This window comes from Oryzias latipes, chromosome 4 (genome assembly GCF_053564925.1).
Source record: "Oryzias latipes strain Hd-rR chromosome 4, Olatipes_Hd-rR_3.1".
Classification (NCBI taxonomy): domain Eukaryota; kingdom Metazoa; phylum Chordata; class Actinopteri; order Beloniformes; family Adrianichthyidae; genus Oryzias; species Oryzias latipes.
The window spans coordinates 4993025-5017402 of NC_136240.1; the positions used below are offsets into that span (position 1 = coordinate 4993025).

The 24378-nt window shown below is 40.9% G+C and overlaps 1 long non-coding RNA gene across 1 annotated transcript; it reads right to left on the minus strand.

Annotated features, from left to right (window-relative positions):
* Window positions 1-13429: 13429 nt before the first annotated feature.
* On the minus strand, window positions 13430-17531 carry LOC111947335 (uncharacterized). Its single transcript, XR_002873137.2, has 5 exons — window positions 17373-17531; window positions 16828-16862; window positions 16241-16398; window positions 15814-15909; window positions 13430-14452 (listed from the first exon to the last, which is right to left on the minus strand). It is a non-coding gene; the product is annotated as an uncharacterized LOC111947335 (long non-coding RNA).
* Between the last annotated feature and the right edge of the window lie 6847 nt (window positions 17532-24378).

Here is a 24378-nt window from a genome sequence, read left to right on the forward strand (position 1 = left end):
AGGTATGGTCTATTGTAAAAAGTTGTGAAATTATCAACATATGGAATGCTCATGGAATGACAGTATGTTTTTAACCAAATGTGAAGCTGACGGACGCGTGAGAACATGATGTCTCCATAACGGGGTGCAAGCAGTGGTCCAGATATGATACAGTTCATGTTTAACTGTTGGATGGTATGAAGCAGGTGGATGAAGTCCATTTTCAGAGTCTCTGATTGCTGCAGTTTCAGGTTGTTGGTGCCTGCATGTATGATGAAAGTGTCCACAGAGGAGTGTTTAACAGAGAGTTGGTGGGCAGAGTTTTTAATGTCATTGACGACAGCTCCAGAGAGTGAGTGTGTGTGGCACCTGCTGACCCGGACATGCCGGACAACAGGGTCTCCCACGATGACCAAGGGCTGCTGCACAGGTCCGGGTTTCCCTGCGGGTTTCCCCGCGACAGCAGCGGGGAGAAGAGCAGCGGCTTCCGCTCCAGCGGGCTCAGGTGGAGGAATGGGAGCTCCAGAGTGATTGTTTCCGGGCAGACAGTAATCCAACGTGAAGACCTGATTTTGTTGTGGAGAGTGGATCCCCTGAAGCCGGTGAAACGCAGGATGCGGCGCGCAAGCCCCGTGGAAGTTTACCTAAACGTCGGGCCACCGCCTCTTTCAGCAGACGGCGGCGTTTCCCTCTCGTGGCGGGCGCCAGAGGAACAGCGGACAATCCGGGCGGCTGGGCCAGTGAGCCGGTCAGGCTCCAGCAAAGCGGCCCCGAAGCAGCAGACGCCTTTGGACCCGTAGAGGTGGAAGCGGGAGTCGTTGCCTGGCTGAGACCAGCAGCAGAGCCGGATGCCACGGTAGGAGATCCGCCCGATGTCGGTCCAGGTGAGCCCGCTCGGGTCGCTGACACCGCGGTGAGGTCTTCAGCCAGCGGGGCAAAGCGGTTGGTCAGCGCTGGGTTCCCCGAGCTGGCAGTATCGAGTTTGGATCCACAGATCCTCCGGCCACGACGTGTCACCTCAGCCCACGACTGTTTGGGCGTAGAGCAGAGGGCTGGAGCCCTGGGCCCGGCATCGGCCTGGTCTTCATGGAGGTCCTGTCGACTCCTGGCCTCCACTGCAGAGCTGGTGTTGGTGGTGCTCGGAGCCCCGTTCGCCCGCTCCCACCCGTTGTTTTTACGGCCACATATTTGAATGATGTTACTGTCCGTGGCGGGGGAATGGGTTTCAGCGGGAAATTCTCCAAATGGAAGGGTTTGAGACAGGGAGCGGTCGGTGTTGATGAAAAGCTGCAGTTGTTGGATGTACTTAGACTGGGAAGCAGATACTGAGAATTTTCTCTGTCAGAGCAGAGTTTCTACTACAGATATTTTGTTAATATAAGGGTGTTGGCTGTGTAGGATGAATACTGAAATTACATCCGTCGACAGCGTGCAGATTGTCTTGTAACTACCCAGCCCGGACGTCACTTCTGCGGGGTAGCCAACGGCAATCTGCTCATGAAGAGGCTTTATTGGAGAGCTGTCCGTGCCCATACACCGCACGACTTCAAACAGTCTCAAGTTGGAAGAAAAAGTTTGAAGGACACTGTTTATTTTTGAGCAATCATCCTGTTTATTCTAGGACACTCAAACAGCCCAAACAGCATGGACCTGACTTCAGTTCACAACACTCTCACTCAAGGTTTTACCCCAAAACTCCCCACTTCCCATGAGCCTTAGGGGCTGAAGGCGGAGCTAACCCCCAGATCGCTACACTACGTAGCGACAATGTGACGCAGCCTTGACTTAGAACCGGCGGACCAGGGGAAATCTAATGTTTATCTAAAACAAACAGGGGCTAGCGGTGGTTACTGACGCATGGAGCGTGGCTTTATGTGTCCTTTTTGTGGTCTATTCGTTCTTCTTTATTTCATTCATTTCATTTCATTCATCAGTCAAAATTTCCACAGAGAACCACAACTTTTCCCACTTTTTTCCACATACTGTATATTCACATATGACCAGTTTTCATCCGAGAACAATGCACAAATTGCATGTAGCGGCTGTTTGACACAGCCTTACGAGTAAAAAAACATGGCATGACTTCAGAGACTATGATGTTCTTCTAAATACAGTTTCACTGAACTCTGAAGGATTATTCTGAAGTAATAAGAACACTTCAAGGGACTTCACTTGATAGTTAAGAAAGAAGTGACTTTTAATTTACTCAATTATCCCAAAGTGTAAAATTGTTCTTTGTCTTGGCATCTCTCACCATTTCGCTCTGTTGTCTACTGCTCCCTGACCCATGGGTGCAAGTGTATTTTGACTGACAAGGTAATTTCCCTTCAGTGGAGGACTAATACTCAGGTTCTTCTGTGGGAAATAATAGCTTATTTATCTGATATGTAGTGATGAAGAGAAGCTGGATAACTGCAGTGGTGACACACAACCACATATCACTTTGGTACAACTAGCTCCACACCCACAGGATGTCAATATAAAACACAACATTAGTTATTTGTGTATTTTGCTGGTCATGCTTTGGAGTGCATGGAGTGTTACCTGTGACACAGATGCCTCTGGCTGTCATGTCTTTTCTGCCACATAGACACCTATAGCTGCAGTCAAAAATTCTAATGCATGCTCTTCTAACTTTGTAAACTTTGTTTTACACTAACAATTGTTTCAGTTTAACCAAAATATTCATAGAAACAGGCAAATCTGTATTTTCTATGCTTCTTGCTACATAACTTTTGTTATCTCTCTTTTACGCAGTGAAATATTTTTAGTATAGATTTGAAATAAATAACAGTCTAATTTTCTCTTATTTGCCACTTTTATGTACTTTGTGCTGCAGATGCTTTCCAGAAGCATTTGAAGCCTCATTTGTTCAAAACGCAGTAAAACATTTTTTAAATTAGCATTTTATTTTAGGCCATATTTATTCAAAATAAAGCATAATTTTTGCCTTTTAAATGATGGCAAACTGAAGAAAAAAACAGACAAATAGGATTTTACTCTGCTCTTTTATCATTTGCTGAAATGTTTGCTCAGTGAGAAATGGTTTGGATTCTCTATTAGGAATGTGCCCCATTGCTGACTTTTGCTAAATAGGCTCTTTATGAATGAAATTGAATTGAGCTGACTTTGAGACATTGAGTGTGGAGGTTAAAATGAATCATGGCTTGATTTTGCATGTTATTACAGGATGCAGCTGCAGAAAGGCACTGAGGGGCTAAATGTGAAAAGAAGAGAGGGCTTTACAAATAACAGAATCTTGCTTCTTTATGCTTAGTGTCATCATAGATAATAAATCTGTGCATTAAGCTAAATAGCAACTGATAGGCAAATGAGCTTCAGCTGAGTCATGCATGTACAACACATCACTGACCTTTCTCTGAGAAATGGCCTGAGAAGCTTTTCATCTAAAATGCAAAAGGGTAAATGAAAGAACTCATATTTCTATGAGAGAAACATTTTTGGGATTTTTTAGGTTTCTGTTGAATGTGTCAGAGGTTTGTGAGTCAGTTTTGAACATGCTGCACACACACAGAGTTTTTAGAGCTTTCAGTCTTACTTCCAGCACCACAACCCTGTACCACTGTAAAGCTGCGTTCACACCAAACGCCAGTCGCACATCAAAGTTGCGTCAGACATATCTCTTTCATGGCGCAGTGAATTCACTGCTCAATACCTGTCTAGAAAATGTGTTGAAAAGCTTGACGCCTCAAACGCTTGTTGTAGGAGCTACTGCCAAATGTGTTTAGCTTCATCGCTACATGGAGAAGTGTCTGTATATATCTCATTTACAATGCATCAAAGACACAGAGGATGTTTAGAGTTCAGGTTTATTTACTTTGAATTGTCATATGATTTTCTTGAGGAAAAAAAGAAAAATATCGTAAGGTTCAGGAGATCCGAGCATGCTACCTACCCATGGCACAGCTGCTCCCCCGTCTGCCTGCCAGTCGGCCTCCTGGGGCCTCGCTCCAGCCTCATGGACCCTGCGACAGACTGGCGACCTGTCCAGGGTGTACCCTGCCTTTGCCCAACAGTAGTCGGTACCGGCTCCGGCAACCTCAGAGCCCCAAAGGGATATTTAAAAAAAAAAAAGTTGTTGCTAAACAACTTACGACTCTCGACAGTCCGGTCGGAAAAGGAGAGGAGGGAAGAAGAGACGGGGATGTTAGAGAGGGGGCAGGGGTAGGACGGTGATTACAGAGGGGGGGGGGGGTAAAACCACGAAGCAGCATAAAGCAGCAAGTTGCTGGATGGTTATTATCATTACGGTTAGGTTCAGATGTAAAAGGCCCCACCCCTTTTAGATTTGTATTACTGCTGCTTCGTGGTTTTACCCCCCACCCCCCACTTCTATAATCACCCTCCTACACCCCCCCCCAACATCCCTCTCTCGTCTTCTGTCCTTTTCCAGAAAAACTGTTACAAAAGGGGTTCATTCAAATTTACGGCTAGATCAGGGGTCGGTAACCTGCAGCTCCGGAGCCGCATGCGTCTCTTTCATCCTTGTGCTTCGGCTCTCTGTGGTTTAGTAAAATAACTATCATGTTGTAAGATTGTCGTGGTGCCTTTAACACCGTCGGGTAGTGCAAGGCAGGAGGAAGAGAGCAGCGTGAAGCACGGAGGGGGCGTGTCTGCAGCTGTGAACGCCGACCAGAGTCTGTTATGGGATGGAAAGTTTTTCTGGAAAGACAGTCAGTGGTGATCTTGTAGGGGACACATGAACGTCCAAAAAAAAAAAAATGTTATCCCCATAGATTAAACCACCCATTTCTGCGTAAAATTAAATTTGCGTCAGGGCACCCCATTTATTGGGTTAACTGGATTTAAATGAATAAATAAATTGAAAGGAGTCTGCATCAAAGTGAATATGTTTTGACTGACAGAAAAGTCTATTCAAAGTTGTGGAAAATGGACAAAAGATCAAAGGAAACATCACGCTTATTTTGCCATATTACCAAATGAACTATCGCGATATATCGGCAAAAAGATTTTTTCTAACGCCCCTGGTGTTGCGGCTCCCTGTGCTTTTATCTCAGTGGGAAACTGATCCAAATGGCTCTTTGAGTGGTACAGGTTGCTGACCCCTGGTCTAGTGTTTCAGAAGATTCAGATCCCCTCTTGTAAAAGTAAAATATGACCAACAAGAGGCCTTCAGCTCTCATCTGTTTGCTCTGCTTTTGGACAGGACAAGAAAAAATCTAGAACACACACACACACTGAAATGTTACCAACATACTTGTTGGCTCCAAAAATGTTCACATACAGTACAAACGTGTCAACATGTTCGGAACACAACTAATGTTTCCACACGCATAATTATGTATTCAGACCAACACCTGTGAAACATTTCATTCAGTCACGCAAACTATTTGTGCAAAGGTGAGATAGAACCTGTGCGGGATTGATTATTTATATTCTTCCTAGGTGGATGATGTAATGTAAAAAGGAGGGAGAGTGTCCAGTCATCCCCACACCAAGACCACCGCCGCAACAGCAGCAGCAGCTAAGACTCCCCAACACACACGGTAGCAGATAGAGAACAACCCCCCCCCCCCCCCCCCCGGGCCAATACCAGGGAGCAGGAAGCATTGGGGGACAGAGAGTGCAAGCTCCAGCCCAACCGGAGGAGCAGCCCTGCCACCGCGCCTGGAGGGCACTATGCGGGGCCCAGCCCCAGAAGAGCACCCCCAGCCCTAGACGAGCACCCTACCACCACCCAAGATTTCTGAGCAACCCCCCACCCCAACCCCAGGCACAAGCCAGGATCCCCCCATGGCCCAACCAGGCACTCCCACAGTTGGAACTTTGGAGAAGGCTTGCACTTGAGGGCAAGGACCAGAACCCACACCCAAGGGACACGGACACCCCCAGGCTAAGATGTGATGTGATCTGTGGCTCATGGTTGTCCCAGAGAACTTGGGGATCCCTCTCCCTGCATGGAAAAAGAGCCGCCGGGCCCAGGAAGCCAGTGCCCAAAGGACACAACCACTGTTGCCGAGAGCCTGGTACACCCCGACAGGGATGGGGTAGGGGACAGAAGATCACAGGTCCCTTCCTTGTGAAATCTATGTGTGTGTGTGTGTTGGAGTGTATATTTTGAGGGGTAAAGGGTCTGTGTACTAGAGGGTGCAGTTAAAATTGGCGGGCAGGGTACTGGGAGGACATATCCTGATTACTCACAGTGATGTCCAAACCCCTCCCCACCAAGGGGCCCTAAATGTCTATGGTACAATTAAAACCGAGAGGGGAGGGGCCCTTCTCCATACCATTGCCATGCCAAGTAGCTCCTCCCCGCCAAGGTGCATCGCAAACTGACCCCCCCACATAAGTGATTATATGAGGAAGAGGGTAAGTCGGGGACAGCTGGTAGACTGTCCCCCAGTGGCGAAACAGCCCCCCCCCAAGCATTGGGACCAGGTCTCCTCAGCCCAGGGATCACTTCACCCGAGGAGCCAGGGAAGTGAGGATGATGACCAACCCCCTTGTGTAGTATATTGCTGATGTCCCAATACTAAAGAGAGAGTTCTCAGCATGTGAGCTCCTGCCTTGTAATGTGAGACATTACTGGATAATTCATGTCTTTGATATGGAAATTACTAGGCCCATTGGTTGAACTTTAGAAAATTGTGACAATTTCAGTTGTATAAACAAAATTAAGGAAAAAATAACAAAAAAATTAAATTAGATCATCGTTTTATGTTGAGTTGGGTAGACATACAAATTTAATTTAATAAACTTAATTCAAATACATGTTACCAATTGAAGTGATTGATTTAAATAGGATCAACTTTTCTCTCTTTAGAGTGAGCAAGAATAATAAGTTAAAGTTGGGTCCAACTGTAGTAGTTAAATTGAATCAACTTAAATTTTATTAGGTTGAACCTAAATACACTAAGTAGGACCGATATGATTCATTTTGTTCAAGTAAAGCCATCTAATCAGGTGGAAATCCTTTCCATAAGTTTTTTATGTTCATTCAATGTGAAAATTTTTTGAGTGTACATACAGAATACACACATGACACGTATTGGAAGTTCTACTCGTGCAAGTGGGGGAAATTTTCGGGCACTGCAGTTTCCTCCCACAATCCAAGGGCAATTTTGTTGCTTGAAGGCTCTAAATTGCCCCTAGGTGTGAGTGAGAGAGTGTGACACCTGCGACAGACTGGCGAGTATACTCCGCCTTCACCCTGCAGGAGCTGGCTTGGCTCCAGCAGCCCCATGGAGGGATTGAAGCAGGTTATGAAATGGATGGATGTCATGTAACAACTAATGAAATGCTTGTAGATTTATCATCAGACAGTGTTTTACATCATTAAGCCCCCTCATCTCTACTTGCATACATGTCTTCTGACAAGAAGGCGGCTTCAACATGAGCCCTGCTTCTGCCAGGTAGTCTCAGAGTTAGCATTTACCCTCTTGGTCTGAGATGAAGTTTCCATCCATTTTGCAGATGCTCACCCGGCCGTAGCACCAGAAGCAACAGTCAGAGCAGAGACTTTCTCATCATATTTTCTCCTTTCAAATTGTAGCCAAGATGATGTAATTTCCCTTCACTCAAAATATGTTACATGGAGAACAAGTGATGAATGTCCATCACAAACATGAGAAAAAACTGACTTCCTGATCAGTTGAGAACATGTGAGAAAAGTCCAGGCTTTCATCTGGTGCCTGTGATCACAGTGCATGTGTGTCCTTGTGAGTGCACCTCTAAACCTTCGCTGTGCAGCAAATCCACATCTCCATCATTATTATTTTTTACAGGAGCAGGAACTATTTTAAAGCCTCCTCTTAGCTTTGTGGGCTCGGTGTGTTCAATGCAATTTTTGCAGTTTTCATGTAAGCAGCTAGATTTCATTTTAATTTGACACGGATTGCCTCTCTGAGGCTTAAAAAAGCCACATAATAAAGGCCATTGCATCATTGTGGGTTTCATGGGTGGCTTATAAAACATACAAATGTGGAAGTTGGTGAGAAAATCAACGGAATTTAATCAAAACCAAGGACACAAGTATGAAGACAAAACATCAGCACAGTTCCAGTGTTTGGGGTTCTCAAGGCAACAATATAAAGTATAACGAAAGAGAAAAGTAAAGTATCTTAACATGTAGAACATTTGAATGTTCTAAATTTTTCTGGGTTCTGTTTACTTGTTCTACTAAGAGAAATTGCATTGATTGTTAGTTTCTGTCATCGAATGTTACTCATTTTACACACAGGTGATCAAATAAACTTAGATTTAAAATAAGATGACTAAAAACAGAAAGCAGTCTTTCACAGCCTCCATGGCATTCATCCTTACAAATGGCTACGTTGAGTTGTATTTTATCGGAAGGACGTTTTTTTTTTTTTTTTTTTTTTTTTTTTTTAACTTGTCCTGTCCAACAGCTAGGCAGACAGATGAGAGCTAACGGCCTCTTGGGTTGGACATATTTTACTTTAACAAGAGGGGTTATTAATCTTCAGACAAACCAGAGGTATGTCTGAATAAACCCCTTTTGTAATTGAGGCCAAACTTTATTAATTTCAAACATGTCTGAAAATCTTTGGTGTTGGACCGGACGGAAAAGGAAAGAGGGGAAGAAGAGAGAGGGACGTTAGAGAGAGGGGGGGTAGGGGGTGATAATAGGAGGGGAAGGGGGATAAGACCATGAAGCAGCATAAAGCAGCAAGTTTACTGGTTGTTAATCATTATGGTAAGGTTCAAATGAAAAAAAAAACAAAAAAAAAGGGCGGAGCCTGTCCACACACACACTCAAATGTTATAAACACACCTGTTAGTTGCAAAAATGTCCACCTGTCGACATGTACACAAAACAGATAGTGTTCACACGCATACTTATGCCTTAAAACCAACTAGTGTGAAATATTTCAGTCATTCAGTCTGTTGAGCTAACACCTGTGCTCAGGTGAGTGTTTATGTTCTTCTAAAATGGATGGTGGAACGTGAAAAGAAGGAGGGAGAGTGCCCAGCCATCCCCACCCCAAGACCCCCACCGCACCAGCAGCGGCAGCCGGAATCCCCCCAACGCCACACGGGAACCGGCAGGGAACAACCGCCGCCCGGGCGACCAAGCCCGCCACCCAGGCCAGGGCCAGCAGGGCCGCCGCAAGGCCCCCAGAGCCAGAGAGCAGGGAGGCACGGAGGGAAAGAGGGCGCCGCCCCAGCCCAACCAGGAGAGCAGCCCCCCCGCCGCGCCGGGAGAACCCAACGCAGGGCCCCACCGGAGAAGGACGCCCACAGCCCCAGACGAGCACCCCACCACCACCCAGGAGTTCCGGGCATCCCCCCGCCCCAACCGCAGGTACGAGCCAGGACCCCCCAAGGGAGACCCACTCCGCACTCCAGGCAGCCACCCGCCCGGCCCACGGTTGGTCCAGGGAGGAGCGAGGCAGGGGCCCGCCGCCCCCGCCCAGAAGGGGGGAACCCCGGGGAAAAAAGAGGGCCCACAAGGGGTGTTGTAAATATGGCCCGACCAGGCTCGGCCACAGTTGGAAATTTGGCGGGGCCCAGCACTCAGGAGCAAGGACCAGAACCCACCCCCCACGTCGGAAGGACGTTTCTAATAACAATCAAAAAGATTGTGTTTCTTTTCTCACTTGATTTTTTGACTTGGAGCTCAAGCATCTACCACATGACTCCATGTGCTTGTTGCTGTAGCATGCTCCTACCCTGTGTTATTTAAACAATTTCTAGGAACAATACTGTAATTGGATTTAAACAGTTAAATAGGATTATTAGTCATGTTTAAATTTTGACTTTTCGGATTTTATTTTTCTACCCCCCTCTAAATGTGTGAAAAGTAGCTCCAATCGCTGACTTAAATATCAGCTTCTAGCTGAAATATTTACCTACTTAACTTACTATCTTTTTCTGAAACTCATTTTTAATCATTTGGTTAATAATTTGGGACATCAGATTAATTGTCCAACCTTATAACAACAAAGTAGTTAGACAATGTTTTAATGCACCTGCAGCCCTGCACTACAGTCTGAGAAATGAAAAAAAAAATTAAAAAAAATAAAAAGTAAAACTCATTTACTGCCGTGCATTATTGCACAGTCAGAGAATTGTTTCAGAAAAGTGATAAACAAAAAGCATGATCGGTATCAGAACAGTGCATGTTATTGAACTGAACTTTATGATAAGACTTTTATTCATTCTGCACTCTCAAGCTCATCAGCTGTTTACTCTGATACATCCTGGAAACACCTTTGTCTTGTTTTCTTTCTTTTTTTTCAGCACACATAATAGAATTCAGGGTACTCCCAGTTGAAATTAACAAATAGATACGAATTTAATTTTGCTCTTTGGTTCATGTCTCCCTTGCGGGAGAAGCTGAACCCAGCAGGGAGCACATAGGATGCTGTATTCTTTTGGAAAAGGCATTTTTCCTGGATTGGAACGTTCTGTTCTGGCTGAACAATTTCTGACCTGCATTGGCCTATTGATGAAATTGGAGTGCAGGTATAATAGCATATTATGTAGGATAACTACAACTGGCATTGCATGCACACATGCATACAAACAGCTTTCTTCTTTCGAATTAGCAAACAAGTCAATCTGGCAACCTTTTTTAATTCAAACTAAAAAACTATGTTCCTAATTTATATTACTGCATGAGAAAATAAAATCAATTTTTCTGAGGATTGGTTGTTTACCCATGTCCTCCTCTCACCTTATCTTTACACGGTCACACTTACCAGTACAATTTGAAAAATAGTTTGCAGGAAAATTGCTGCACAGGAAAAGCAGAATGGAGGAATTCATTCTTGATAATAGACTGTTTTCAAGCGACGTCAGACAAAATGGTGACATCCGTGACTTCCAGTTTACGGTGTGGGTCCTCAGGCGAGACCCTTTGGGACTCACTGTGACTAGAAGGGTTGTGTCAGGAAGGGCATGCCGTAAAAACCAGCTGTGCAAAAGTTGAGTCACAGTAGCCACCCCTAACAGGATTAGTCAAGAGGGTTAAGAAAAAATCAAATAGAAAATATCCAACTTTCATTTGAGCAGATATAATTCTATTTAACGGTTCAAGTTATTTGCGTGTGTGTACATGCGACCAAGCACAAAAACTGATAGAAATTCATATTTTGTGGCCAAGATGCTTTTTCCGCACGCATTTTAGGTGCATTGGTCCCAGGCTAAATGTAGTTATTTTTTTAAGGGGTATTTGTTGTTTGAAGGGGAAGTTTTAAAAACAGGTATATTTGCCAAGCGGCAAAGCGAATACTTTACATGCTGCTATTAGGCCACGTATTTTCTGCTTCAAAAATAAGTACGGCCAAGACAAAGGTTCAACACTGACCACATGTATTTGCATGTTCTAAAAATGACATCTGAGTAGAGTATTTCCCCTGTATTTGCAGGGGTTTTGGTATGCAGAGACACCCGCAGAAACACAGAACCCCCCCCCAACCCAGCAGCTGAAGAATGTCCGTCACAGATCCCTACTCATCAAAAACCCTTCTGATGATTTCTGATGCTTTGTAAAACATTCATTAAAGATCATTGGAATATTGCTAAACACACATATATATATATATATATATATATATTTAATTAAGAGTAATTGACTGTACTGCAGTGTACTTTATAACACACATTAGTGTGTGTATTCTCCTGTGCTATAAACTAGAACCCCATGCTTCCTCCTTCATCAGTTAAGTGTGAGAAGTCATCTTCTTCAAGAAGAGGCTGGCTTTTTCCATCATTCATTCATCCGCATAATAATTGTTCTCCGCGATTATCTTCCTCAGCGTATCAGGATATTTTCTTTTGAGGAGCCAGAGGAGACGCCGACGGGCCGATGTGCTTTTCATCTCCACTCCCCTCCTCAGAAACTCCTGCAGCACCTCCATCAGACACAAAGTCTCCGACAAGCGTCTCGGGCTGAGTTTTTGTGATGAACCGGAGAAGTCACGTGACAAAAATCTGCATATACATGAAACCGCCAATTGCGAGAATAAGCGGGGAACACTGTAGTAACTTTCTTATATTTTTTTAAAACAATTTTTTAGTCATTTTGTCCTTTTATATTTTATTTGTGCAAAGATCAGACACGTTGTTTTGCTAAGGCGACAAGGCTAGAAAATATTGCAACAGTAATTGGTTTTACTTTAACGTAAGACTCGCTGCAGTTGTCTAACCCTCACTCTGTTTTCAGTGATTTTGTGAACACGGATATTTAAGCAACTTTAACTGGGCAGGAAAGATGTTTTGCAGCTCTACATCGCATAAGCTAGCGCTGGCATAAGTAAGGGGTAATGGCCAACAAAGTGTGCATTATCACTTTTTAGGGCACGCCGTGGAAGCCTCGCGTCAGACGGTTGCTTCCACGAAGTGCGTTAAAAAGCGATAATGCATACTTCGTCGGCCATTAACCTGCTCATACCATTGTCACTTACAAAAGAAATAAATATTAACCAGTTTTTAGTCCTTAATTCTTGTTTTATTTTCAATTTGGATTGCTTTTTCACAAAAGCGGACTATTTGTTACGTGGTGCCACCGCTGCAGTTCAGATTCGGCGATATAAAGCGATATATATATGCTGATCGTCCCAATGGGTTGAATAAAGCATCAGTTCAGAGAGAAAGTTCACCTCTTACCGCTTGTTTTTGTCCAGATGATGAAGCTAAAGTTTGTTTTACAGAAGCCAGCGCAGTGATATAGAACCTTTATGCTATGTGACCGGAACTTCTTTTTTAGGCGTGCGTTATCACTGTGGTATATCACTTTTTATTCCACACCCAGCAGCCAATTGAGATAGATTCACCCAGACCATGGCATAAAGTAGAGTAAAGATCGTACTTACTAGGGCTGCACGATATGAGGAAAACTCGCGATATGCGATATTGGTAATTAATAATGCGATAACGATATAAATTGCGGTATATAAATAAATAGCAAAACAACCAAAAACATCATTTCCATTTCACTGTAACAGTTTAAAAATTATACTCCAAATGACCCTTGTCGACGTAGGAGGCAAACATCAAACATAAAAGGGCTCCATCTGATTGATCAAAAACGTAAACGGGTCCTTCTGATTGGTTAAATGCATAAAGGGATTAATTTCCTTTGTTCACTATTTCAGGCTGCCATGAGTTTGTTTTTGCACATTTGAGGTAACCATTTGCGATTTTCGCCGTCTTTTAACGGTATGGATATTGCACAGCTTGATGTCGCGATAACGATAAATTTGCGGTACATTGTGCAGGCCTAGTACTTACCTTCATGATCAAACAAGTAGCATCCAGTGAAGTACTTGAAATCTTTGACAACCTTTGACCGTGTTGTAAGACAGAAATGATCCACGACTCATACATTTGGGGAAGATGCTGTCCAGTATTCTGCTGACAGGATTACTTCAATACCTTAAACCGAAAGTAACATTACACAGTGACGGAGATGAGGGCATTTTGTCTGATGTCACATGAAAAGGGTCTATTGAGATGAAGACGGTATTCATGGATTGCTCTCAACATTTTAGCAAATTCCAGACTTTTTTGTTTGTTTTTTTGCTTTTTTAAATCATGTTCCTCCAGAAGAGTTAAAGACTTTTTTGTTTATTTTTCTACTACAGCGCCGCAACAGGAGCTTATTGAGTTACCTTAGAAAAAAATGATTTTTTCAATAAGGTAGGTGAATGGATGAAGAGATGATTCAAACCAGTTAACACACTGTAAACCCAAATAAGTTCAGTGAACTCAAAATTTTTGAGGAAACAGATTACATAATAATTTTTAAGTTGACTTACTTAAAAAGTATAAGTTATCTGAACTTAAAATCTTTGAGTTGAATAAAATAAAACAATTTATCTAAAAGTAAACTATAACTTTTTATTTAACTAACTTAAAGATTCTTACTTTACTGAACTAGAATATTTTGTTTTTATTGAACCTTAATACATTAGTTAATTAACTAAAAAACTTTAATATATTTCAACTCAAAATTAATCATTTGAAGTCTAAACTAGTCTTATTTGTCCTTCTTAGTCAGGACCATTCTTACAAAAGAAAAACTGAGGCAGAATTGTAATTGCAAGTTTATTTTTAAACCACCTTACACAAGTTCATTTGAACAACTTGTGGTACTAGAAAATGTAAAACACTGCACAATTTGTGTTAAGAAAAAAAAATCAGTCTTCAAGAAAAGCAGAAAATGAGCACTAATCTTTTTTACACCATTTCCTTATACAACTTTATAAAAAAGAGCATTCTTACATTTCAAGAAAAGCAAAAATTGTTTCTCAGCCTTTTTTTTTTTTACACTTTTCCCACATAAAACTGTATTTTCTTAGGCTGCCCTTTCCCTACAAACATTAGCGCTCAAAAAAATACCCATTAAGGAATGTCGCCTACCACAAGCTCATCTTCCACCACAACTGCTGTACTAAGTGTTGTTGCTGACGGTCAGAATGCCAACAGAGGTGCTGCTGATGTCTGCCTCTGGTGACGCTTTAATCTGCAAAGGAAAAAAAAACAGTGTAGTAAAAAAGAGAGAGAATTGATCGTTTGAGGGAAGAAAACTTTATGCAAAAACTACAACCTGAAATTTACATTTTAAGAGAAAGTCAGAAATTACAAATCAGGAAAATTATTAAAGTTGATTTAAATTAATGATTTCAAGCATTGTAGTCAAAACAATAAATAATTTACACATATTTATCAAACTCATTACAGAAATGATGAAATGCGTAGATTAAAAAGACAGAAAACAAAACAAAAACGTCACTTAAATCACATTTGCTTAATTAAACACACTGATCTTTAACTAAAGTCATGTAGAGCTTGATTTATTGCTTGAAAAGGATCTGGAAGAACAGAGCGTATATATTACAAAATTAAATGAAATCAATATAAGACTATATGTAAGAATCATCATGATTCCATAAGGCACTGTACACAAAAAAATGAACAAAAGCTTTTGTACCATGACAATCTGAAAACAGGATCACATTTATTCACCCAAACGCCACCCCTCCCTCCACCTAACCAGTTTCACCAACATAACTCTCAGCTTGTGCTGGATGGTCAGCACCTTTCAGGACACGTCCAGGAATTCCATCCGGCCCAGCTTCTTACCTACTATTCACCCTCTGGAACTCTTTCCTGATGTCATGCTCTCACAGTTAGCACTCGTTACTCTCCACCAGGTTGTGTCTTTGTTATGGGGAAGTTTTTCAACTACAGCACAGAACATCTCCATAAAAATGAAACAACCTGCTGGAAAGAATGTCACCTTCTTGCCAATGCAACTTAAGAGCAAATGTTCAGTTCAATTTTATTTATATAGTCCTATGTCACAACAGAAGTCGTCTCCATGGGCTTCATACTGGCAATTGTACAAGAACATGAAATCATAATACATTAGGTATTGGCTAAACTAAACTAAACAGACTAAACTAAACTGGGCATCCCTGCCATTAGACCCTCTTACACAGTAAGGAAAAACTCCTTTATAAAAAATTAAAAAAAGACTCCTCCCCAGGACAGACAGGCGATGTACCAGAACTCTTAGAGAAGAATTACATTTTTTTTAGCTCAACAACTGCATTTTTAAAGTCCAGCAGATTGGCGTCATCCAGATGAAATAGGGGACGGCTGTGGGCCCGAGAAGAGCCAGAGGCGAGGTCCACGGTCAGGTACAGGAGCACAGATGAGCTGAAGTGCAATATTTTAGGAGACTATGTGCTTTGCCACATAACATTGCTTTGGCACGACTTTCTGGTTAGGTTGTATTACCCACACAGCTGGAGTATTAACCAGCACACTGTCACTGGTACTATATAGTGAATAAAACATTATCCATCATAAAGTACTTACATTCCAAACTTTGAAGAACTGTGGGTCCTCCTCACGTTTGTATATGGGAAGCCAGTGCAGGACAGGAGTACCTTTGACATCAGCAGTCTGCTCTTGCTGCACAGAGACAAAGACAAATTAATATGGCAAACATATATCAAATGACTGCACCCTTTGGTCTGGCTCAGTTCAGTTCATTTAGTCTTTTTAATTATCTTAAAATTGTACAGTTATTTCAAAAACTACACCAAACATTAGATGAAATTACATTCATATTTACAAATGCATTAGGACCAACGTTGATGTTTTTTTCTCCAGTGAAGTAAACATTTACAGTCATTCACTTTATTAGAAACGCTCAGTGATTAATATGAACCGATCCAAGTCAGCCCCTTCTTTTAGCTATACTAATGCATAATGTTGATTATGCCATGCAGTTACACCTCACCTGTTTATCATAGAGGTGCAGAATGTCGCATAGAGCCTTCCGGTTCGTGCTGCCTTCTGTCTCAAAAAGATCAGCATCCGTGGCGTCTGTCTATCCAGGTCAGAATAAAACTGTTTTCGCAGGTTGACATTTGTGATGCGATGAAACTCAGCTCACATCTACAAAAAAAAAAAAAATTAAAATGTTAAACACAATTTAAAACTTTTTCAAGCTACTGGTAGCTTGAAAAAACCGCTGCATTTTACAATAGCCTCAATACTCTGTCCACAATATGTAATCTAGGATGCATATTAATATTTTTTTAATATTTGTGCATTAGCTAGAATGACATATTTCAGAGGATGTTAAAGGAAGAGACAAAACAGTTATATTAAAATATTTGACATTTAGTACTTTAACTCGAGCCAAATTCAGGACAAAGTTATAACTGCTACATAACATTAAGGTAGCTTAGACATTTTTACTTATTTATAATTAATTTAATTTGTCAATAAGGTCAAATGTTCTCCATAGCGGGAGGATTCATTGGACTGGGAGCTGCTCGTGTCTTAAATATTGCAGTAATGTTAATAACAATCCAAACTTACCTCCGCTCTTATTTTTCAAACGCACCGCCGGTTCACTAAAAGAAGATAAGAGAACACGTTAGCGTAAGGCAGCTAGCTTAGCCCACATTTGCATTTATAAGGTTACTACGTGAAATACAACTTACACAAAAACATAACGATTACCAAATCACAGAGCCTATGGTAAAAAGTAGTAGAAAAAAAATGCAATTCCCACTGACTTGTATATGTGGCTGTGGCAGCCGCTCTGCCATGTGCCAGAGAGCTAGCGGTTGGCTGGTAGTAACGGTTAGATAATTTAAAATGTGCGCCAACCAACTCGGTAAACGTAAAACTTGAAACTTTGCCCCAACAACTTCTTTTAACCACAAGCAATAATTCTCTGATGACATGATACTGCAAAACATACATAATTGTTTAACAAATACTCGAAGATACATACAAACTCGTGGAGCACGTCATGAATACAAAGGATATACTAGAAGGAACATCAAAAGAAGCAACAAATATATAATACAGAGGCGAAAGTCATAAAATATAATAAAAAATAAAATAATACGACTTACCTAGACGTATGTGAGTTATCAACTTGGGCCAGCTGACACTCGCATCAGACCTCCGCCATCTTGAAGACTTCTGTGGCTGAGTTCACGTTCATGGGCGTACGTCATGACGTCATCACGTCTCATTACTCATAAGTTTTGACTCCAAGGTTTCATTTACTCAAAATGTTTTAGTCCAATAAAGGTATAACTGTGGCAAAAGTTGAATCGGCTTGTAGGTTTTAAGCTGACTCAACTTGTTTGTTACTTTTGAGTTCAGTGATTATAAAACTTTTGAGCTCATTGGACTATCCGGGTTAACCATGCATGGTTAACTTGGTCAATGAATAAAAACAGTGATTAACACGAAAGACTAAACTTATTCTGTTCAGTTGATCAAATCTGAAGCACTTATCCAATTTTCCTGCCAGGACATCAGCACAAAGAGCCTTCTGGTAAACAGCAAGTTATAAAAAAAAGCTGATGCTGTGACAGGATGACAAAAACAGAATTCTGTAATACAATGTCAGCCCAGTTTTGTTTAACTACCCTTAACTTAATGATATTTTTATTGTTGAAGAAAGGATAATTGTCCTTGTGCGAGGAAGTCACATGGAGGGAAAATCCTGTCAGATCCACTGACATCAAGCTCAATTACAATGATTTTCTTTTTGTCTGTGTAAAGTGTTTTTTAAAGTCCCTCATTGAAACACCATCATAAATCTTACAGAGTTTCTGTGAGCTAAAAACTTTAATCACAATTTTAAAATTATTTTTTATCATGTCAACTTTTAGATTGTCAACTAGAATAAAATTTATTAAAAGTTAATTATCTAAGCTTTAAAATTTGCAAGTTTATTTTATATATAGACACTAGCTTTCATTTTACACACTAACATACAATAAACTTTGAAAATAGCTTATGGAACATTAAAAAATAAGTATGACATTTCTTTAAAAAAAGCCATTGTTCCGTTTCAATAATTGGAAGAAAAGCTCCGTTTGTTGAGGACTTTCATCAGGAGGGGAGGAGAACTCCTGCTTCAGAGATGCAATCAAGATCTGTGTGCTTAAGATCTTGATTGTTGTGGGAGTTATTTTCATGTTACGTTATGACTCGGACTCTTGGTTTGTCGTGCTTTTGGTTCATGTTTTGCTCATTCTCATGTTTCAGGTTTTTGTCCTAAATTGAGTTTCCTTCCACCGGGCCATATCTCTTTTCCTTGGATCCTTGATTACTGACAACGTTTTATGTCCGGTGGCCGAGACTCACCATCGCAGGGGGAAGAAATAACTGTGCAAACAAAAAAAGAAATTAAAATACAAAGAAATGCTTTTTGCAAATAAAATAAAAAAATGGTGCAAATAAAAAAACCACAGCAGAAGTGGATTATCAAGGATGGTTTTTGCCCATGCACCGCTGTGAGAAGAAGGAGAAAAAAGAACTGGGGTAATAACTGGAAAACGAACAAGAAAGTAAGCGAAGTTGTGTTCAATGTCATTATGTACTTTTGAATGTTGTTTGGTTTGGCCATGTAGCCCCAGGTTTAAGGGTAATTTGGTAGTTTATTGATAGCTTTGAGACACCCAATATACAGAAAGACACAAATGAGAGAAGAAATGAGTCACTCCGGACATAACAACAGGTACAGCATGGAGACAAATTAGACTCAGTCGGATTTGTGCGTGCGTAATTCTTGATTTGTGCGTAAAATAGGATTTGTGCATAAATTTGGATTTGTGCGTGATTTGTTACTCACATAATACATTTTGTGTATTACTTAAAAAAGTATAAAATGAAAAAAATACAAAATGCAATTTACTTATGCACAAATTAAGATTACAACAGCTTGAAACTACTTACACACACACATCTTTAAAAAACACGCACAAATCCCTTGTTACGCACACACGAAGCCAAAGTTACGCACGGATCTACCGTGAGACTGTTTTCACGTCTCACAAATTCGTCAGTAAGTGCTGCGTTTAAATGCCAGTGGAATGCTCGGTCATTAGAATTTTCCTATCAGCCTTCCCTTCTAAACGTATCCAGACAATGACTCAATCAATACATGAAGACAGTAGATGTTAGTGTTGAACATAGAGGCTACTTACTTCGGGGCGCTGACCACCGAGATGGGCCGCCATTCTTCCCGTGACTCTCTCAGTCTGACTGCCTTTGATTTTTCCGGAAGAAAAAAAACAGTGCCCCCTACTGGTCGTTCCTATTACGCATTTTGTATCAATTCGGTGTCTCGGAGAATAATAATACTTTTAATATATATATTAGCGTTTAAAAGTGAACGTCATATTCTCAGATAATAATTTTTATTTTCCTTTAAAGTTTTTTTAAGCCCTGCTACACCCACTGAAGGAAATACGTTTAGAAGGGAAGGCTGATAGGAAAATTCTAATGACCGAGCATTCCACTGGTATTTAAACGCAGCACTTACGGACGAATTTGTGAGAAGTGAAAACAGTCTCACGGTAGATCCGTGCGTAACTTTGGCTTCGTGTGTGCGTAACAAGGGATTTGTGCGTGTTTTTTAAAGATGTGTGTGTGTAAGTAGTTTCAAGCTGTTGTAATCTTAATTTGTGCATAAGTAAATTGCATTTTGTATTTTTTTCATTTTATACTTTTTTAAGTAATACACAAAATGTATTATGTGAGTAACAAATCACGCACAAATCCAAATTTATGCACAAATCCTAATTTACGCACAAAGCAAGAATTACGCACGCACAAATCTGACTGAGTCTAATTTCTCTCCATAGTACTGAGAGTGTGGAACCAAAACACGTCTGAGTGGAGACAACTGACGGCTACATAGTTCAGACAACTTATTACTGCGGTTCTTGTTGTTTTTATCATCAGTAATCAGGCTAACAATAATCTAAGGCACTAGTTATTTGGATGAATGTGAAGTTGGCTTTTTTATTTGAAACATGTTTTGCAGCTTTTCTTGTTATTTGTAGCTTTTCTTTTATTTGTAGAGTTTCTTTTTGTGTTTGCTTTTTTTGCTCCAATGGTGGATCTCGGCCACCGCAGTTATGGGTTTTATAAAGGTTAGTATGGAAGTGTGGACTCTTTAGAGTTTCCCCCGAGCAACATCAGGACCATGTTGCTTACAGTACTTTTCTCATCACCTCAACCTGTGGAAAACTGATAAAACATTTTTGAACTGCTACTAAATCATCTGGATGCATCTGAAAACCATATTATACCCAAAAAATGAAAAAGGTTAAAGGGATTTTGTAGCAACATATTTTGTGAATTTAAATGTGTTTTTAAAAGAGCTTCACATTGAGTTTTTCAGAAAGAGAAAAAAAAGAGGTCAATAAACTTTAACCAAAATTTAGGGATTAACAAAATGATCAAAGCGACTGACATTAGAAGGCATGTTGGCATGTTTGTAAGGAAATTAGGCTTCTAAGGTCTCACATGGCACATCTGTGTTAAAACGGCCCAAGTTCCATCAATAACGACCAGATGTTGGAAAACAGAGCAACAAAATCAAACCAAAAATGTAAACTGTTTCCCTGTAAGGTGGTGTCAGAGAGGTTGTGATGAACATTTCCTGAGTTCAGCTCAGTTTGGGGTTTTTGTTTGTGGGAAGCTCATCGCCAACGCTGCAGAGAGAAAATTCAAACAGTCACATGCTGTATGTGTTGTTTGTGTGCACAGCCATGGAAAATGAGCTGAAATGACACAAATCAATGCTGTGGAATACAGCTCAGTGCAGCCTCACATAACTGGCAGGGAGGTAGCTGACAGCCTCGCTGTGGGATGGCGCAGAGATGAAAGGCATGCTGCACGAAGGCTTCAGTACATCCCTGCTGTAAGGACGCTAAAAACCACATTATGGCTCCAAAACAAATGCATCCTGAAAACTTGCATGCTGTTTAATTCCTGTTTGTGCCCCTCTGCTGGCTGCCAGTCACCCTGACAACCCTCGACTAGAAACAGCAGCATGCACAAAAGAGACTCCCTCCCACTTACCGCTGACCCAATCTGCTGTTTTCTTAACCTTCTGACACACAAGCTTGTAAAGTTTGAAGAATGATGCTTTTTTTGTACAGCATAGTATTTCCCCCATCATTTCCAAAGATCCTGGATGTTTTCCCAGCTTTACTTTCACATATTGCACATATTCATTGTATGACCAGAGCTGAAGTCCTCAAGTATCAACAGAAAACACTTCAATCAGTTTTAAAGGATCACTTTGTCATTCATTAGATTTTCTGATAATGAATTGGAGAATGGCGTGGGTTAGTTCTGACTCAGGCTGAGTAATCTAAAACATATCATTGCCTGTGTGTTCTCCCGCTGCAGTGGGACCTGCTGATTCCTGCTATCAACAACACCTTATTAGCATTTATTTCATGTGAAAATCATGTGAAAATCGATAACATGGATGAGCAGCGACCCGATCCACAGCAAACCAATCTAACAGAAGATTGGGTCCTTGTAGACAGATCACTGCATGGCAGACACTTACAAGCTATAATGTGTGTCTGTTCCTTACAAAGCAGGCCCATTAAAAATTCAGTGAGAAAAGAGTCAGCAAAAAAGATTCAGAACACTCGGCTAAGAGACTAAAATATTCGTTAAAACACAAAAAAACCATCAGCAGAAGAAGGAAAAACCAACCGTGGAGCCACTATGGACAATTATGTGCATTATATGTGTTATTATATGAATCTTCCCATTTAACACCATATCCATGTCTGTAACCTGAATTAGCTGGGAGAAGGACACTGACTTTGACCCAAGAAAAAAAAAGTTAAGCAATAAAATAAAATAAATCAACTATTAAAGATGATTAAAGCAATATTTGTTCTCATCAAATCAAAAGGTTTGTTTCCTGATATGTGATTTAAATTCATTTTTTCCAATGACAAGGACTATGACTTATTTTTGATGTGCATAGCTATAAGGATTTCTGAAATAATGGGATGTCTGCTTACAGAATATGTACTTCCTCTTTATCGTTTGACGTATTGATACTTACGGATTTTTAATGACCTGAATCTGTGTTGATAGTATAAATAACCGATTAGAAGTTTAAAACTGGATAATGATAATCTAGGTAAAGAAAATAAAAAGTTATGTAAAGAAAAACAGGGGTGGAATTATATAAACTTGCTTTTTCCCTTTCATGCAAATAATGAAAGTCCTTTAGAAAAACCTAATATGTAATAGTTTCATGTGTCACATCCTGTGTGCTTAAGAGTTCATGTGTCTATTTATGATTAAGAGTAACAACTTAATTATTTACAAGTGTAAGTGGATGTATGCATCTATGTATTTTCCAATCAATGTCACAACTTATTGTCCTAAAATTGGCATATCTGTGGTTTCATGTGTATTTCTGCTGTTTGTTTAGTTTTAGTTTTGTTTTTTAAGCTTGAAATAAACCATTTTCAATCCATTCAAAAGAGGCGACGGGTGTTGCTGTGGAGCTTCTCTGAATAATTTGGCCTGTGGAAGAAACTCGTCCTTTTTAGCACGCGGTGGACTTTGTGAATGCACATTCCTTCCAAACAGACGTCTGCTGTGAGAGGCCGGCCAGGGAATTCACCTTCAGCCCGAAACAATCACAACTGGATTCTGTGATCACAGCTTTTTGTCTCACTAACAGTCACTTTACTGCCTCTACATTTAAATCAAAAGCTCCTCTAACAACATGCAGAAGGATGTCAGCAGCTTCACATTTTCCTTTTGAAAGCCCGTAAACATTGGTTCTTGGATGTCCCACAGCGAACGGAAACAATGTCAACACTCTTGCTGAGCAATTTGTTTTCTATTTGCAAGTCCACCTGCGTCTCTGCACAGGTCACCTACTCTGCAGCCTACTCCTCTCATTTTCCACTGACCTTTCAGGAAATGCCTCCAAATTGACTCTGTCACCTGTTTGTGGAGAGACGATGGGGCTGTTGGCCTCCTCAACAAACCCTCTCCTTTTTGGAGAAGACTTATTAGGCTCATATTTCTGCTTCTCGCCTCTGCCTTGGTTTTTCTGCCTCTGCAATGTGAAAAAAAATGTCACTTTTCCCGAGGTTTTCATAAGAACAACGTGTGAGCTCATACAGTCACAGCCAGCTCTGTGTTTAAATTACCATTATTAAAGGGGGTCAGCAGCAGAGTAACACCTACTCCATTTATCTTCAGGAGCTCCTGGCGTTAAGGATAGAAAGACGTCTTTGTTTCTGCATGTTCCCATTTGAATGAGGGAAATTCAAAGAGAACAATACCACATATACTAAAGATGAAAAGCTACAACTTAGACCCTGAAACTATGTATTATCCAAATCTGAAGAAGTGCTTCCTCCCATGCAGTCTTCTTCTCCAAGCTAAAGCCTGACGTTTAATCATGTTGAATTTTCTGGCCAGGACAACGTCAGACGGAACATGACAGCAGCCTGGATGTTTTCCCTTCAAATCCTGTCTTGGATTTGTTCCGTTGTTCGACAATCCAAAGAGGCTTTTTCTCTTGAGTAACTGATCCCACATTGATCCCACAGAGGGGGAAAATACTGATGTTTCTTGTCTGTCGAAAATCCCCAAAGAAAGCTTTTCAGGAAATATCTTATTTGTGTGAAACATGCAGCAAAGGTCAGAGCCCAGGAGCTTTGTCACACTTTTCAGGCATGTTTGAAAGAATCTGTCTTTCAACCAAAATTCTGACTTGATCTTTTTAAACCTCCAGCTGCCTTTTGCCCAAAAGAAAAGACCTTTCATGTCTGTTTTGTTAGAGTTTAGCAGTTCTTGATGTTACTACTCTGATTATCAGTAAGAAAAATAAATCACCCCAGCTCTAAACACCAAGCTATCTGTCTTTTAACAAGTCTTTGGCAGATTTCCATCATGCCTTTTATTCTACTGGAAGGAGGCAGGTGGCTGGCATTTTTTTGTTTTTTTTTTTAACGTCAAAAATGAAACTATCTGGTGTTAACATCTGCAGGGTGAGCAAAGATGGCTAAACACTGACTTTGTGTGCATGCGTGTTGAATGATTGTTTGATGGAGC